This window comes from Rutilus rutilus (genome assembly GCF_951802725.1).
Source record: "Rutilus rutilus genome assembly, chromosome: 21".
Classification (NCBI taxonomy): Eukaryota; Metazoa; Chordata; class Actinopteri; order Cypriniformes; family Leuciscidae; genus Rutilus; species Rutilus rutilus.
Genome location: NC_140226.1, coordinates 27,669,538 through 27,685,582, shown reverse-complemented (window position 1 = coordinate 27,685,582; position 16,045 = coordinate 27,669,538). Strand labels below are relative to the sequence as shown.

General features: G+C 38.9%; 1 protein-coding gene across 1 annotated transcript in view; it reads right to left on the bottom strand.

The window, feature by feature from the left end:
* Nucleotides 1-14,755, bottom strand: part of plekhh1 (pleckstrin homology domain containing, family H (with MyTH4 domain) member 1) — a 111,679-nt gene extending 96,924 nt beyond the window's left edge. Inside the window, exon 1 of the mRNA XM_084392691.1 lies at nucleotides 14,717-14,755. The gene's annotated coding sequence lies outside the window, so the exon portion shown is untranslated. The remainder of the gene's footprint in view (nucleotides 1-14,716) is intronic.
* Nucleotides 14,756-16,045: the final 1,290 nt, after the last annotated feature.

Below are 16,045 nucleotides of genomic sequence, written 5' to 3'. Positions count from 1 at the left end.
TACGTCAGCCTCATTAGACACATGCATTCCCATGAGGCCCCTGTGCCCACAGCAGACAGGAAACCCTCTCTGACCACATAAAGGGACTTTTGAACTGAAGCAAATAAGGGAGAATCCAATCAAAGTACCACAAGGTACCACTGCACATCAAACTCTTCCAAACCGGTTCCATAACACTTGAGCGGTTGAGATAAACAAGTGAGACCGTTGCTTTTTTTTCATCTTTGCTGCACACGGTAACTGTTTATCTTGTTTAAAGTGAGCTATTCCTTACTCTGCCATGTTTGCAAGTCTTTGCGAGGCAACGCTTCCCTCCCTAAGGTTTCTATTTTGTCTTGGTGTAAACATGGACCCATCGTTATGATGAGGTGAGAAGATTGTGACATCACAGGAATTCGACTGTCAAACACACAAGCGCCTGTGTGAGGCAGAAACGCTCTCGGCATACTGGGTGAATGGGATTGTGTGTGTGATATACACACACTGTACCATGACCACCCAAAGTCCAGTATCATCCCCAGAACAATCAAATTCTGCTTTGAGGAGAACAGAAACTAGAATAAGGTATATGAATGGTTATTGTGCTGATAGTTTTATCCAGTATGAACGAAGGCTTGAACCCTCTCCCTCTGAAAGGAAGTCATTACAAAAAGTTAAAGGAGTCTTAAAAGAACATGTAATAGCATTTTTTTTCTATTCATTTATTCAAAAAAAGATTACGATATAAAATTATGAAGAAGCTTGGCATGAAGTCAAAAATGTGATACAAATCTCCTGATATCATAAGGAAAAAAAAGTTACATTTAAAAAAAATGAAACAGGAAATCGCTTATTGACCACATAAGGTCAATGAGCGATTTAATGACATAACATGGACTCAATATTTCACTAACTGAAATAAGATTAATTCCCCCAGTTTCACAGACAAGGCCCAGACTGCATGTTTGAGCTGTTTTAACCGAAAGCAACTTGCACTGACATATCTTAAAATATATCAGTGCCATTGTTTTGTCTCAAGATGCACACCAGTGATGTTTTTTTCTAAGGCATGCTTATAAAAGCTACTTAAATGTCCTAATTGAACTAAGGTCTAATCCTGGCTTAATCTAAACCTTGTCTGTGAAACCAGTCCATCATTATTTAAAAGTTATTCAGGGCGCATTACCTGGCAATAAATGGACAGTCACAAACAGGAGTCACGTTCACCTGAGTACATACCCAGCGCAGTAGTTTTTCGCTCATGCACTTTTTGGGAGGACCAGATAGTTTTATAGGCTAACTGTGCAAGTGGCACTAAAAGTCAGTTTGGGTTGAACGAGATGAACAGTCAACCTTGCTGAAAGTTATTGTGCAATGCAGAACATAGATGGTAAGTACAGCACTGGACCCATAACGTTATGATTCACTGTTCAAACTATGGGCTATACAAGCGCCCTGGGACTGTGAATGGAGTCGAGATTTGTTACTACAGTGTATATGTGGCGAGCTGTATATAAGAAGGAGGGCAATGTGTTATATGTGATAGGAGGCCTGTGGTGGGGTTAAATGGAGGTGAGAGCGTGTATACAGTTAAACAGAGATGCAAGAAGACGCCGCTAAACGTGATCCAGGAGCAGCAAAAAGGAAGGTGGGCCCGTCCTCCTCACATGTCTCCCTCTGAATTTCCACTCTGTTAAAGAAATAAATAACCCCCCCCCCCCCCCCCCCCCCCCAAAAAAAAGAAAAGAAAACTCTACTGGGCACACAAGCACCGCTCACCTCTTCTCTCATCCCTCTCTCCAGTCCTCCTCCGCTCCACTCACACTGACAGCTGTCTCTGATTAAGGCTGTGAAAAATGGGGCAGTCACGCCAGCCGCCCCTTCCTCCCCCGCATTCCATGAGCATGACTGTGCACTTTCTCCCTCACGGCGCTCTCCCTCAAAGCTTCTCGCTCCGATTGCCTTTTTCTCTCTGCAATCTCCTCATATTCCTTCTAGATGCCTATTTACACTTATTTCATTCAAAGTTCTTCTACACCTTTCTCTTTTCAGTCAGAGTGGTTAAAGTGAGCAGAGTGGTAAAGTGGGGGTGGAAATTTATGGGTAAGTGGAATACAGTGTCAATGTACAGTGTGGGGGAGCACGAGAGATGACGCATGAGAATGTGCATGTCAGATGGAGACAGTTAACTGCGGGGTGTACGAATGAAAGTAAGTGGGTGAAAGAGAAATTTGTGGGGTATAGAAGCACAAGTGACCAAAAGCGTGAGGAGTTTATGGTCGTGCGTGAGAGCGAGTGAAATGGAAAACGATGCGCAAACACATGTTGTGTATTTGGGTCAATGACGTGAAGCTCATATTTTTGTCATGATCTATTACGTTTTTCAAAAATACATTAAAAAAGTATTTTGTATGGACAATTTATTTTTTCTCTTCTAAACCTGTTTTCAGTTTCTAAATTAAAACTGATGTTGATATTTTTGCTGGGCTTAAAATAAAAATACGGGGTTAGCAGATGGTCTAACTTTCTAGATATTGTAGTAAAGAAAAACTCTTAGCATAAGTAATTTAGGCCTGGTTTCAGATACAGGGCTCAGATTAAACCAGGATTAGGGCATTAAAGTGTATTTTATAAACGTGCCTTAGAAAAAAACATTACTGGTGTGCATCTTGAGACAAAACAATGGCACTGACATATTTTAAGATATGTCAGCGCAAGTTGCTTTCATTTAAAACAGCTCAATAATGCATTTTAGTCTGAGACTATAGGCTTAAGCCTTGTCTGTAAAATTATTACATGTGCTGCATTATTATTTTATCAAAAGTGTCAATCAATGGCAATGTGGTGTAACCAACAAGCAGAAAATGATTTTGTTGTCTTAAGACAAGAAACCCATATAACTGGAAATGATCTCTGAGAGACGATTCATATGCTGTGCCAAGAGTAGTAAAAATAAAAATTTTTATCTTTTCATGAAAAGTTAAATACTTAGTTCAAGCCAAATGGATTATTACAGAAACTTTATGATTTAATGGTGAAAAAAAACATTATTTTTTACCTTATCTAAAAAATATTTGGTAACACTTTCTTTCGATATCCACTTTAGACATTCTAACTTTGCAACTATATGTCAACAAACTTTCATTAGAGTATTAGTAGACTGCTTAATATCTGGGAACACTTCATTTTGATGCTCCCTTAACAGAAATGCTACTGACTATAAGTAACTTTGCAACTACATGTCAACTTATTCTACCCTAAGCTAATGAGAGTTAGTTGATATGTAGTTGCAAAGTTACTTATAAAATGTCTAAAGTGGACCATCGACCATCTTTTTTGTTTTTGTTTTTTCCATGATGGTTGTACCATTTGACACTTTTTGTTAAGTAATCTGGGACCTCATTATTTGTTATTGACCTATTTACATCAAAGATGTGCCTTGCTTTATGTGAACCCCAAAGGACAGAGAAGAACAGATCAGCACAGAACAAAGTTTTCGAGGCCTGCTTCACAATCCCTTGAGTAACCACTGAAACAGTAAACATAAGCGCTCTCCGTTACCCATGGAGGAAAACCTAACCTCAAACTTCAATACAGACTAGCATTTTTCACTTTGCAGCACAGCCATGTTTACACCACATTAAAATTACCTCATGATAATTACAATGTGCTTTGAGTGTCTCATTTTTGCGGCTGTTTTGCTTCATGTACTTCTTTATTTGTTCAGGGTCTGCTTGGAGACCTCGACAGAATCCACACGATTCCCAGAGAATGCATGAGACGGTGTGGAAGGGGAAGCTAATCCTCACCCTGTCATCACCCCCAAGACCTCTGTAGATCCACTTCCAGATGTTTCCTGTATTGTCAGTCACTTCTGCTTATACGAGGGCCAAAAGGCTTTAACATGAAGTTTACATTGTCTGAAATGTCTTCTCTTCAGCGTTTGATGCTCATCACTGTGAAAAACATCATAATTAGGGTCTTTTCACCCATTAGTAGCATTGGTTTACGCTGTACAATCACCCATTATGCTCTGTTTGGCTAATAAAAGCTGAAGCTTTCTTGGCTTTGGACTGGGTCTTGCATCTGTCTCCTCTTCACGAGATGTGGAAGAACACATACTTTTGTGTGTGACCGAACAGTTCTCGCAATCAGAGGCAGGCGTTCAAAAAACAAAGCAATGAAATTTGTCATCTTTTTAAAAGGCCGCTTTCATAAGGAGCTCAAGGCCAAATCCTCTCTTGAAAGCAGGAAAATCTTGATTCCAAATTAGTTTAACAAGCCTTTTCCTGTTTTATCAGAGCTTGTTCGCTTTAAACACATGCTATTGTAATCATTCTATTTTTAAGGGTGGTTTGAGGGGCAGGCCAGTACTGGTGGGCGAAAGTCCTATCACAGTCTGTTAGATACCATGTATCAGATTTCATAAACAAGCAGGGAACGTTTTTATCAATCATTCCATTAAAGCGGGAGAGCGGCACGCTCGTATTCACTTGAAAGATTCTTTGTGTTGGAGGCCAAGACATTTCTAGGGCGCCATGCTTGATAGTATTTCATCGGTAATGACCACATCTTTTACACAAATGACTCAGAAAATAAAGCTACAAATCTCTCTATGTTCTCTAGATGATTGTCCCCCATTCCGATACTTTGTCCCAGATGACAAAAAAGTTATTTGCACATCTATGGTGAAAAACAATTTGATACATAAGAAAAGATATATTAATTTCAATATTTAAATATTATTTCATTTCAACATATCTTTGAGCTATCAGTGTTCTGCACCAGTAGGTTGGCACAAGAGCTCTTCACAGGAAGGGAGTTAGAGATAAGGGCCTTCGCATTAGTCAGCTTCATCGCTGCATGCAATACAAGGCAGATCAGAAAGAATTAAGAGGAAACGGTCTCAGTTAACCATTGTAATCGCCAACTATTTATTTTGTGACATGATTCATACAGCTTGGGGGGGGTGATGTCTAAGATTCTGCTAGCTTTTGCTGGAGTCACACGGAATAAAAACATGTGAGAGATGCTTACTGGAAGTCCTAAAAGCAAGAGAGAAGATTAGAACAATTTCCACTTTTCGTATGATTTTCTTTGAGCAAACTTGCCAGTGTGGGAGATAAATACACCGGCCTGATTGCATCTGTACCAAGCTTGCTTCCGAGTCTAAAGGTCAATGTTTAAAAATGTACACGTGGGAGCCAAGAGAATGCGCCTTTTTTGACTACACGTATGACACATTTTAAGAATGGAACACGTGTTACGCAGTGGAGAAAACGGCAACGCACTCCTGATGCTGCCTTGTAACGCAAGGCCCAAATGTGCCCAGCTACTCAATGACCTCCAATAGACTGAATTAAGCCTATTAATGTTATAATTACTTGGTGACATAATATTTGGTCGCTGTATTTTATTGCATGTAACTTAGTTCACTCATTAATATAGCAGTAAGCAAAAAGACTTCTCCGTATTACCTGGACCAGTAAATTCACATTTATTTGTCAGCAAAAGTCCGCCGGATGGCGCAAAACTCGTTAAACTGGACTTTTTATGGTTGTTTTCCTATTTGGCAAAAGCGATGACAACAGCCTTTTTCTGTTTTCTATAGTCAGGTAGAACGATTTCAAAAATAAAAGTCACCTTTCTACTGTATAGGCTACGGCAGCTTGTTTCCGCAACGGAATAAAAAAAAAAATGTAAAAGATAATTGCGAACTTTTTATTTCCCCCTCACAATTGTGTGTATATCTCGCAATTCAGACTTTTTTTCTCAGAACTGTGAGATATAAACTCACAATTGCGAGTTATAATCTCAGAATTGTGATATAAACGTAACTTTTTTCCTCGTAATTGCGAGTTATAAAGTCCAATTCTGAGGAAAAAGACAGACTTTATTTCTCATGACTTTATTACTCGCAATTGCGAATGTACCTGTATATAACACAATTCTGAATGTGAAAAAAGTCAGAATTGGGAGATAAAAAGCCACAATTAATTATTTATTTGTTTTTTGATTCAGTGGCAGAAACAAGTTTCCATAATAGGCAGACAAGTTTTATTGAAAGCCCATTTTGCCAGCGGTGAAGTACCCCTTCAATATAGCAGTTAGCGAAATGACTCTTTAAAACAGCAGTTAGCAATTAGCAATAAACGGAAAAACTTTTTAATATAGCAGTTAGCAGTAACTGAAAAGACATCTTAAAGGTCCCATGACATGGATTATTTTATTATTTTAGAATGTTTCCTGGGGTGCCCTTATAATGTTAGTATGTTTTTAAGATCAATTTTTTTTATAATTTAGAACTAAAAGGCATTTTTCCTATAGCCTGATTTTAGCCTCTGATTTGAACACTGTGTTTGAAGGGGCGTGTCTGCTGTGAGACTTCAGTGTAAACGCCCACTGCTGTGATTGGCTGACATGCTTGCATATGAAATAGCTAGCATTACATGTGGAACTCTCTCGAATACTTTTACTATTACAGCTATTATACGTTTTTACTATTACAGCTATTGAGATTAACAAATTGTGAGAAGTTTTTAAAGTATTTAGATCTATTCCCATCACATAAAAAGGTTGCAGTGATGAGCACTGAGCAGATGACAGACAGTCTGTTGATCGTGTGAATGAAGATCTTATCATTGCAACGCAGTTTCTGCACTCTCACTAATGATTTCACCAATGCAAACATGAGGTAAATACAGTAAGAGCTTAGTTGTGCAGTGTAACTGCGTCATTGATTTCATAACGTGTTTTGGCAAGTGTCCAGATAAACTCGCGCTGTGTGATTGACAGCTTGGGCGATTGGAAAGGGATTGTTCTTTGATCGCTTTCTGTATATATTTTAATCACAATTTAAATAAGATTATTTTCATTCTACCAAGAGAAACGATGTGAAGTTGATATTTTAGTCACTGGCTTGATTTACTGATGCATAAACAGTACTGAAACATTTTGAGAGAAAGATTATCTGTCTGAACTTGAACAATTACACATTAGAAATTCACATAACCCACTGGTTCTTCAGAGGCTCGGATGAAGGAACTAAAAAAATATTTTTGTGTTCATTTGTACATCCAAACACTGAGCAACTGCCATGTTTCGCTCGTTTGCAAGCCATGATGTCTCTCGAGGAAAAACCAACATCGCGCTCGCGCAGCTCATTTTCTCATGGGCGGGCTAAATTCTCTTTGCGGGCAAAGTAGAGAAAGGGGAGGTAACCTTTCCCCTTATGACGACATAAAGGGAAGATTCTAGATTTGCCCGTCTGAGCTTTCATTTTCTTAAAAATACCCAGGGCTTGGTTTACACCTATCAAAATGTCTAGCCACTGGGGGACCATAGGCAGGCTAGGGGAACTCATAATAATGTTAAAAACCTCATAAAGTGACATTTTCATGTCATGGGACCTTTAATATAACAGTTAATGAAAAGGCATTTTGATATAGCAGTTAGATGTTAACGAAAAGATTTTTTTAATTTAGCAGTTGGCTGTTAGTGAAAAGATAATTTAATATACCAGTTAATGAAACAACTTATTAATTGCAGTTAACAGTTAGAGAAAATACTTTTTAGTATAGCAGTTAACGAAAGGACAGTTAAGCAGTTAGTAAAAATATATTTTTATATTTAAGTTAACAGTAAACAAAGACTTTTTAAGTGGACTTAAAAAAAAAAAACATTTTAATATAGCAGTTAATGAAAATACTTTTTAATATACTGTAGCACTCAACTGTTAGCGAATTGACATTTGTCAAATAGTTATATAATAAAGGAATACATAACATTTTGTCCATATATTGTCCAATATGGATCTTATTTAAAAGTGCTTGAGGGGCATAATGTTACTGTGGTTAGGCCCTTAGACAAACGACTCTATTTATTGTGAAGCGAAAACACACAATTTGACAAACTTGTAATCTAACTTTTGTGATTACTGAAACACTGTTGGAACATATATATACTTATATGTAAAAATGGACTTTTAAGAGCTCCCCACCCTTTTGTTTTGACTTACTTCAGGGGTTCAAGCCTTAATTATGGGGATAAGACCCCCCAATCCCGTCCTAAATTAGCACCCTGGTTTGGTAGAACAGAAACAGTTGTTTAGTTGATGAAGCTAGTTGCAGAGAATCACTGGGCTGAACTTCAGAATCAGATGAACTTCAGATCAAGATCTCATTGTTCCCAGAAACATCACTGTAGGCAACGCATGTTCAGACCAAAGCCAAGCTGTTTCATGTCAAGAGAAGGTGCATTACTGAGATCACATATTAAATGTATTAATAGCCTCTTCCCTCTCTAGTGGGAATTGTTTTCATTTGGAAACCATTTAGTTAGCTTTTTTCATTATTTCCTCAGTCCCACATTGGTTGGAGGATGATGAAGGCCGGGTGGTGGTCAAACACAGAGCCAGATACGTCAGCGCAAAGTCAAGAGAGCAGGTCCGTTTGCCAGCTCTGGGTGGGTTCGTCGAGAGATTCGTCAAGAGGGTCATGGTTCAAACAGGGTAGCTGTGCACTGGGAAAATATCTGTACTCTATTTGAGAGTAAAGGGGAAAAAGGTTGGAGAGGACATTGAGTCGCTCGCAGGCACAGTTGTTGGAGTGACTCAAATGTTTGGTGAATGCATTCTAAGTTGAAGGGGATGGGGACAGGGGCTCATAAAGTGCAGATTCTGGGAAAGCCATTTGACTTTACTGGATTTCACAGAGCGTATAAGCACACAAGGCAAACAAACTGCGAACCAACAGAGTTTAACACGCACCAAAAGAGTTTCCATACTCCATGTCACACAATAGGATGCAGAATGAGCTGACAAAACAGTGTGGTCTGCCATGTGGGACTGGACCTCGAGAAAGGCTGAGGTTGAGGGGTTGTATATACAAGCGTGGATACGCCAGCAATATCCACCGTGGACACTGAGTTTTGGGCGTAATTGGTTCCAGTTTCTTTTTGACAAGGACTCACTTTTCTTCTTCCCCTTTCTTCACACAAACAGATAGACAGCCCGAAACAGAAAAAGCACACTGATTTACCAAGCAAAACACACAAGGATAAACAGAGATAAAAGTAGAATGGTAGTTTACAGACAGTATTTGTAGTCTTTGTCATGTGAGGTTCTGTGGAGAGCATGATGAGTTTGTTCTAGACAAAACTGCGGGCTAAAAACACACTCCATTTCAATGCAGAACGGCATACGGAACAAACTGATTTCCCTCAGGATTGTACCCAGCTGCACCTCAGATCTTTGACACGGAGAGAGACAAAGGAGTATGAATCCAATACATCTTTCCATAACAGAGAAATTTACATCATCTTCTAATGGGGAAAATGTGCGTGGCGTAATGTCGGAGATACTTGAATGATCTTTCTTTCTGTTGACTTAAGCAGATGTGTCAAGATCTGCAGAAAGAAAGCATGGCATCTAAAAAAAAATAAAGCATGATCTGTGGCAAGCAGGGTGAGGCCGAGAGCCGTGGGAAGGAAGCGATTGCTAATAAGCGTCACCTGCACGCCACACCGGACTCGAGAGCTCCGGGAGGATAAAAGGAGGAGCGACGACAGTAAAGGGCGAGAGAGGACCAGGCTCAGATATGATGTTTATATAGTCATCCATGAGGTGCTGCCTCTTTACTTTCATTTTGTTTGTTTATTTTATTATAAAAGTTACGTTGAACGTTCGCCGGTTCACGCCTCTTTCTTTCCTGAACGGTTAAACCTTGTTACAGCATCTAAAACAGCTCTAGAAAGTTCTGTCATCATCTACTCAACCCTTACCAGTTTGACTTTCTGTGGAAAAATGTTCAGGGTCTTTTGTCCATTAGTGATGGGTCGATCATGAACGATTCGTTCACTTTGAATGAATCAATAATCTGACTCGGAAACCACGAGTTGTCTCAGAGACTGATTCGTTCATGTTGTGTTATGTCCTATAGGTTCTGTACAGAAAACAGAAATTATTAGCTCACCTCCCGAATATGGGTCTGAGTCGTTCGTTCTTTTGTCACGTGACGTGACAGCCATATTGGATACAGAAATTAGTTAATAATTCCCAACCTTCCTTACAAACAAGCAAACAAGCAAAGCAACTACGTACAAACGTAGTTAGTTTTTTTTTACTCTTACAGTTACACAATGCGTTTCTGGACTCTCAAATTTCTTACAATTTATGCATTTGTGAATTTCTGTCATGATGGTACTTTTCCATAACATTGAAAGTGGTAATAAAGAGTTGGCTGTCACTTGATGAACGAACGACTCGGGAGGTGAACTAATCATTTTTGTTATTCATTTTTTCTTATTCAGAATTTGATCAGCATTTGTGTAAGTAGATGTGTTAGGGAATTTGGCTATTAACATGTAACATTTTAATTATATTCTGCTGAAACGAATGGAATGACCTGAAAAAAGATTCGTTCATTTTGCTGAATGAAATTCAAAGATCCGAATCAGTAAAATGATATGAACTTCCCATCTTTGTCCATACAATGAATGTCAATGCGGCCCATACAAAAAAAAAAAAATTCTTACAAATATACATATTTTTTGTGCGTGTTTAGCAGAAGAAAGAATGCCCCTTTTGGGGATAGCAATCCATTCAAGGTGGTATAAAATTCAGAAAAATGTCTGTTGAGAAAGACCAGATGATTAATGCACAGAAACATCAAATAGTATAGCCTATATCCAACAATATCTTGTTGACACAAGACTTACTTCAACTCTCAGCTGCAATATCCTTTCATCAAACAATCCTCCCATGCAAAACTTTAAAGTCTTTGCTTTAAAGACAGAAAACTGAAAGGACATGTTACTCGTTCATCAAGCATTACATTAAACCCCCACTATTTTCGTGGATGGATGGCAGCCAGAGACAAACTTTTCGAGAATATGATTGAAAACATTCGTGAAATCAAAATGAGAGGTCAAGAAAGCATTGATCTTATATGGCAAGTTGGCACACGCCAACTCAGTTTATGAAAACTCTCCCCTGGGAGAATGCGGAGGAAAGGATTTACTGTGCTGCGGTTGCCCAACCACGGCCCACATACCTTTAATGTTGCTCACAAGAGCTTTCTCCACCTCTACTTAATCATTACTACAAGGAACGGACTGTAGAGGTATGCCATTACAGCAGAGCAAAAAGAAAATCCCTGTTTTGTCTCCATGATCTTCACGTTAAACTATGAAGTCTTTCCCTTTTTGCAGCTTGATAGTTTGGAGACACCTGACCTTTTATACGAGAAACAAAATGGAGAGCTGCATGCAACTTTGTTGACCACACTGTTTTACTACTGTCTGAAAGCGTCAATTATCCCTACATGCCCATGAGTGGATTGTGAGATGCCGCATAGGAGCATGGCCTCAAATATACCCTCTCTAGCGAACATAATTGATACAAATGTGCAAGTTTGGAGCACAAGTACAGGTTTAGGTGCTGAACTCTTGAGTAGATTGTGGATAACAGTAATTAGAGTGGAGAGCAGTTTTGGAAAGACACATTCAGACAGACTCAGGCAAAGCGGCAATCTGCTGCTCGCACAAACATAATGTCACACAGTGAGTCTCACCTCCGGTTTAGTGCACTGTTCACATTTCGTCATGCTCCTAAAAAGAAGATAAATAACATAATCTGACCAAATATAGCCTCTAAATGTCAAAATTACTCAAATCTAAAAAAGACAAACATCCTCTATACGACCACTGGAGCTAATCCAGCTGGTTTCCACCCTTGTTTCCTCTGTCCAAAGTTTTGTCCCCTCTGCCCAGTGACAACATGCAATGACACAATCTACAATGTAATCATAAGACATGTTTTTCTTCAGGGCTTTTCTCCCATGTGTATGAGTCATCAATGATTTACATAATTAACCTAATTTCTATATGGAGTTCTGTTAAATGTCAAAGGCTTAAGGTTAGGGGTTTGTATTATATAAGTATTATATATATATGTATAAAAAAAAATTACATTAAAATAAATCTAATGTCATAATAAGAATAACTGGCCTATGACTATTCACCTTATTCTGCAATGTGGAGGTAAGCTGATTTCTCTGAATGTGAAAGAGAAATTGGGGGCATTTCTGCCATGTTCTGTGGCACTTTTGCATCAAGCCCCCATTAATATCTGACCCTGGATCCAAGTCATATCTAGGCACTCTGGGGTTGGCTCTTTTGACCAGAGAGCAACCATCTAATAACCACCCAGAACACCCTAACAACCCCCTAATAACAACCTAAATATATATATATATATATAATATATTTATGTAATAATCTAGTTTTCATAAATGATTTCACAATCATGATCATATAGTGCTGATTCATGGTTTTTCCGCTGTTTATGATCATGCACCTAGTGATGGGGACGAGACCGCCTATGCCGAGTCCGAGTCAAGACCGAGTCTTTGAAGGGTCGAGTCCGAGTCGAGACCGAGTCCGTTGGTTTTCAAATTCAGTCGAGTCCGAGTCAAGACCGAGTCTTTGAAGGGTCGAGTCCGAGTCGAGACCGAGTCCGTTGGTTTTCAAATTCAGTCGAGTCCGAGTCAAGACCGAGTCTTTGAAGGGTCGAGTCCGAGTCGAGACCGAGTCCGTTGGTTAACATGGGAGGATTTGAACTTGAAACACGGAGTGTACTGACGCCTTTCCGTGGTTAAAACAACATTGCTTCTTATGTTTGTTCATGTTTATTTGAGGCTATAAATTAACTAGAAGGAAGAGATGATCGGTTCACGAGCAGCTTTAACTGATGCTCTACAGCGATCTGTCACTACACATTTAAGAGCCACAAAACGGTATTTATTGTTTAAATTTCTTTTAAAAAATGACCAAGTTTGAAAGGCGAGACTTTGTTTAATATGTTTAATATCAAAAGTAACCGAAAAGTAACCTGGTCTGTCCTGTCTGTCAGCGTGTTGTCAGTCTCCTCTCTGCTCCGCGATGTATTTTTCACTGCGTGAGAACATGGTGTGGCGTGAGAATGGTGTAGCTTGTCGGACATAGCGACAGTAACTAAGGGGGGCGGGTCTTTGCGAACAGTCAATTAAAATTTTCTAGTGGTATGTATTCTAGTGGACTAATGATGGGACGAGACCGCCTATGCCGAGTCCGAGTCAAGACCGAGTCTTTGAAGGGTCGAGTCCGAGTCAAGACCGAGTCTTTGAAGGGTCGAGTCCGAGTCAAGACCGAGTCTTTGTAAGAACAAGTCCGAGTCGAGTCCGAGAAAGCAGAAATCGGTCTCGAGACCGGACTCGAGTCCGAGACCGGACTCGAGTACTACATCACTATCTTACGGTAATTCAGAGATATTCTGTACAGGATTGCATTACACTGGAACAAACAATTCAAAAATGTTTTTAACTTTATTACTCAGTACACAAAACAATAACTTAAACCACATGCTGTGTTTCAGATAAACCAGAACATGAAACAATGCGTATATAACACGAACTAAACAAGTGAAAAAAAATGCAATTTTCTTTCCAGCTTGCTTCCCATCTGTGTCCAAGATTTTGCTCAAGAATGTATGTAGAAGCAGAAACAGTCATTTGCAGACACAGTGAGATAGGGAAGAGTGACTTTCGGCCTTGTTTGTTGCCCAGCCCGGCACTGGACACATGGGCCATGTAACTCTAGTTGTGACCACACAGGAGAGGTTCTGTGCGGAGGGGGTCGGCTCCAGAATGGAGACAGATGGACGGAGGGCATTTCTCACACAGAGAATGGCCTCCACTGTTCCTGTGCTGGCCGCAGCTCACAAAGATCATTGATTTTGACCACGTTGAGTGAAGGGCTCGCTAATATCTCATTTCAGCACCGTCCTCAGCATGACCATGACACCTGTTCGGAGGTCAGGTCTAAAGAACACCTCGACTGCGGGAATCCGATCACATCCCAGGCTTTTTATTTCTGATTGTTTGGATGTCAATGAAATGTTACATGTTCAGTGAAAACATAGGTTTCATTATTGAAAATGGATATCATCTATCACCATGTTGTCAGTGTAGTGCAGTTCGGGGTTAAAAATGAACTTTGGTGGCAAAAATGGTACCTGAAGTGACAAAAATGCCCCATTTATTTATTTATTTAATATATAAAATGTTCAGTGTATATATATATACACACACACTGAATTGTGTGTTATTTACAATTTATTTTTTCAATTATCATAATTTTTTATAATTTATACATAAAATGATTGGTAATATAAATATTTAAATGTATTATTTAATATTTAAATATAAGATTTAAATATATATACTAAATACTATTTTATTTTTTACAATTATATTATCCCCCAAAAATGTTTTATTAAACTATTTAATTTATTAACTTGATTCAATTGATCTATTTAACATAAATGGATGAAACTGTTTTTACATGATTAGACGACAATATACTTCATAAAGCCATACATTTCCCTAAAAATGTTCCCTTGCATTGTACCAAAGAATAATATGAAGAAGAAAAAAAACTTATGAATTATGAATGAATCATTAAATAATGATTTCTACAGTGTTAATGTGTGTTTCTGACCCTGCTCAATAGGCATGACTCAGTTTGGGGAGTTCACCCTTTCTCATGATCAACAGGACAGGGAACCTGGTCAGAGAGGAAACTGACCTGGCATTTCACATGATAAACTCAAGACAGGAAATTCTATTTCAATAATCATATTTTCATCAATTTCCTATTTCCTGTCTTCAAACCCTGACACTTTCCCCCCAACCACATTTACCTTTGCTCCAGTGTCCTGTTTCCAGCTTCCTTGGGTCCTTTGCTCCAACTCTACGAAAAGAGAGGAAAGGAGGGGTAAATAAAGGGATAAGCAGTGGGTTTCAATAGCATAATAGCTAACAGCTAATGTCATGATCTTTAAGCTAATGCTATTCCCATGTAGGGGTCAAAGAGAAGGCCATATAAACCTCACTTGTTTAGATTTTCGAGTTAAACAGTTAAACAGCAGGCATCTTTTCAGCAGACCCTTTTGACCCTTGTAGCAACTGTATACTGTATACTATATAACTGCTGAGGCGCTGTATAAAAAGGAGAGAGTGCAACAGCTACTTTTTAGAGGAGTTGCATGGGAACAACATGACTGGAGAGATCTGGTGGTGTACCACTTACGATACTGTGGCCAAACTTTTATGGACAATTCATTTTTTTCTCATTTCAATTGTGCTTGGCCTTTGACTAGCCTTGAGTAGAAAAAAAGGCAAGAGGTACAGCAGATTCTGAGTTACAGGAAAAGGCCCCCCAAGTAAACAGATCTCGAATTAAAGAAAAATATATTCGTCTGAGGGATAGTAAGTCTGTCAACTGTGGACATTGAAATAAAAAAACTTGAAATCACTCTACAGTTATCAGCTCAGTTGTACCAGTAGGGCGGTTACCAGAGCACATAACTGACTCTTGAAATCTCACAATTTCCCCCTACGTACTTAGAGATTAGACTGTAAAGTAATCCTGTAAGAGATAATTAATTCCATACCTCTTACTACCATCTCAAACTCTCTCCCTTTCTCTGTTCAGCAAACTACAGGAGAACCAAGGAAAGAAATGTCTGTAAAACACAGATTGAAATGAAGTTCTCCCTCTACAGGCCAACCGCCCACACTGCGCAAACACTCTGAATAAACAAAGTCACTACAGTTAATTTGCATGATCTGTGATAAACACATTATACATTAAAATAAACAATTGTGGCATACTAACTGGAGATAAAACACATTCTTGAACTTTGTGAAAATAACTTTTCCTATCCAAACTCTGAGGATACAACCCATATCATCAAAGTATTGATAAGTTAGAAACACTTTGAAATGTAATCTCCACCATTCCTGTCAACCTTCCGTTGTGTGTCTCTTACACCCTGGGGGGAGATTACTCTGTACCACAGATCTTGTTAAACTTGTTTAAGAAAGCATAGTCATATTATTTTTTAAATTGAACTAATAAACTCAGTGCAGTTAAACAAGTTCCTCGCATCTCGCCTACAGTACTCATGTTAAACGCACTAATAAAGTGTGGTGAAAAAAAAAAAGTCTTTAGAAAAACATCCACCTCT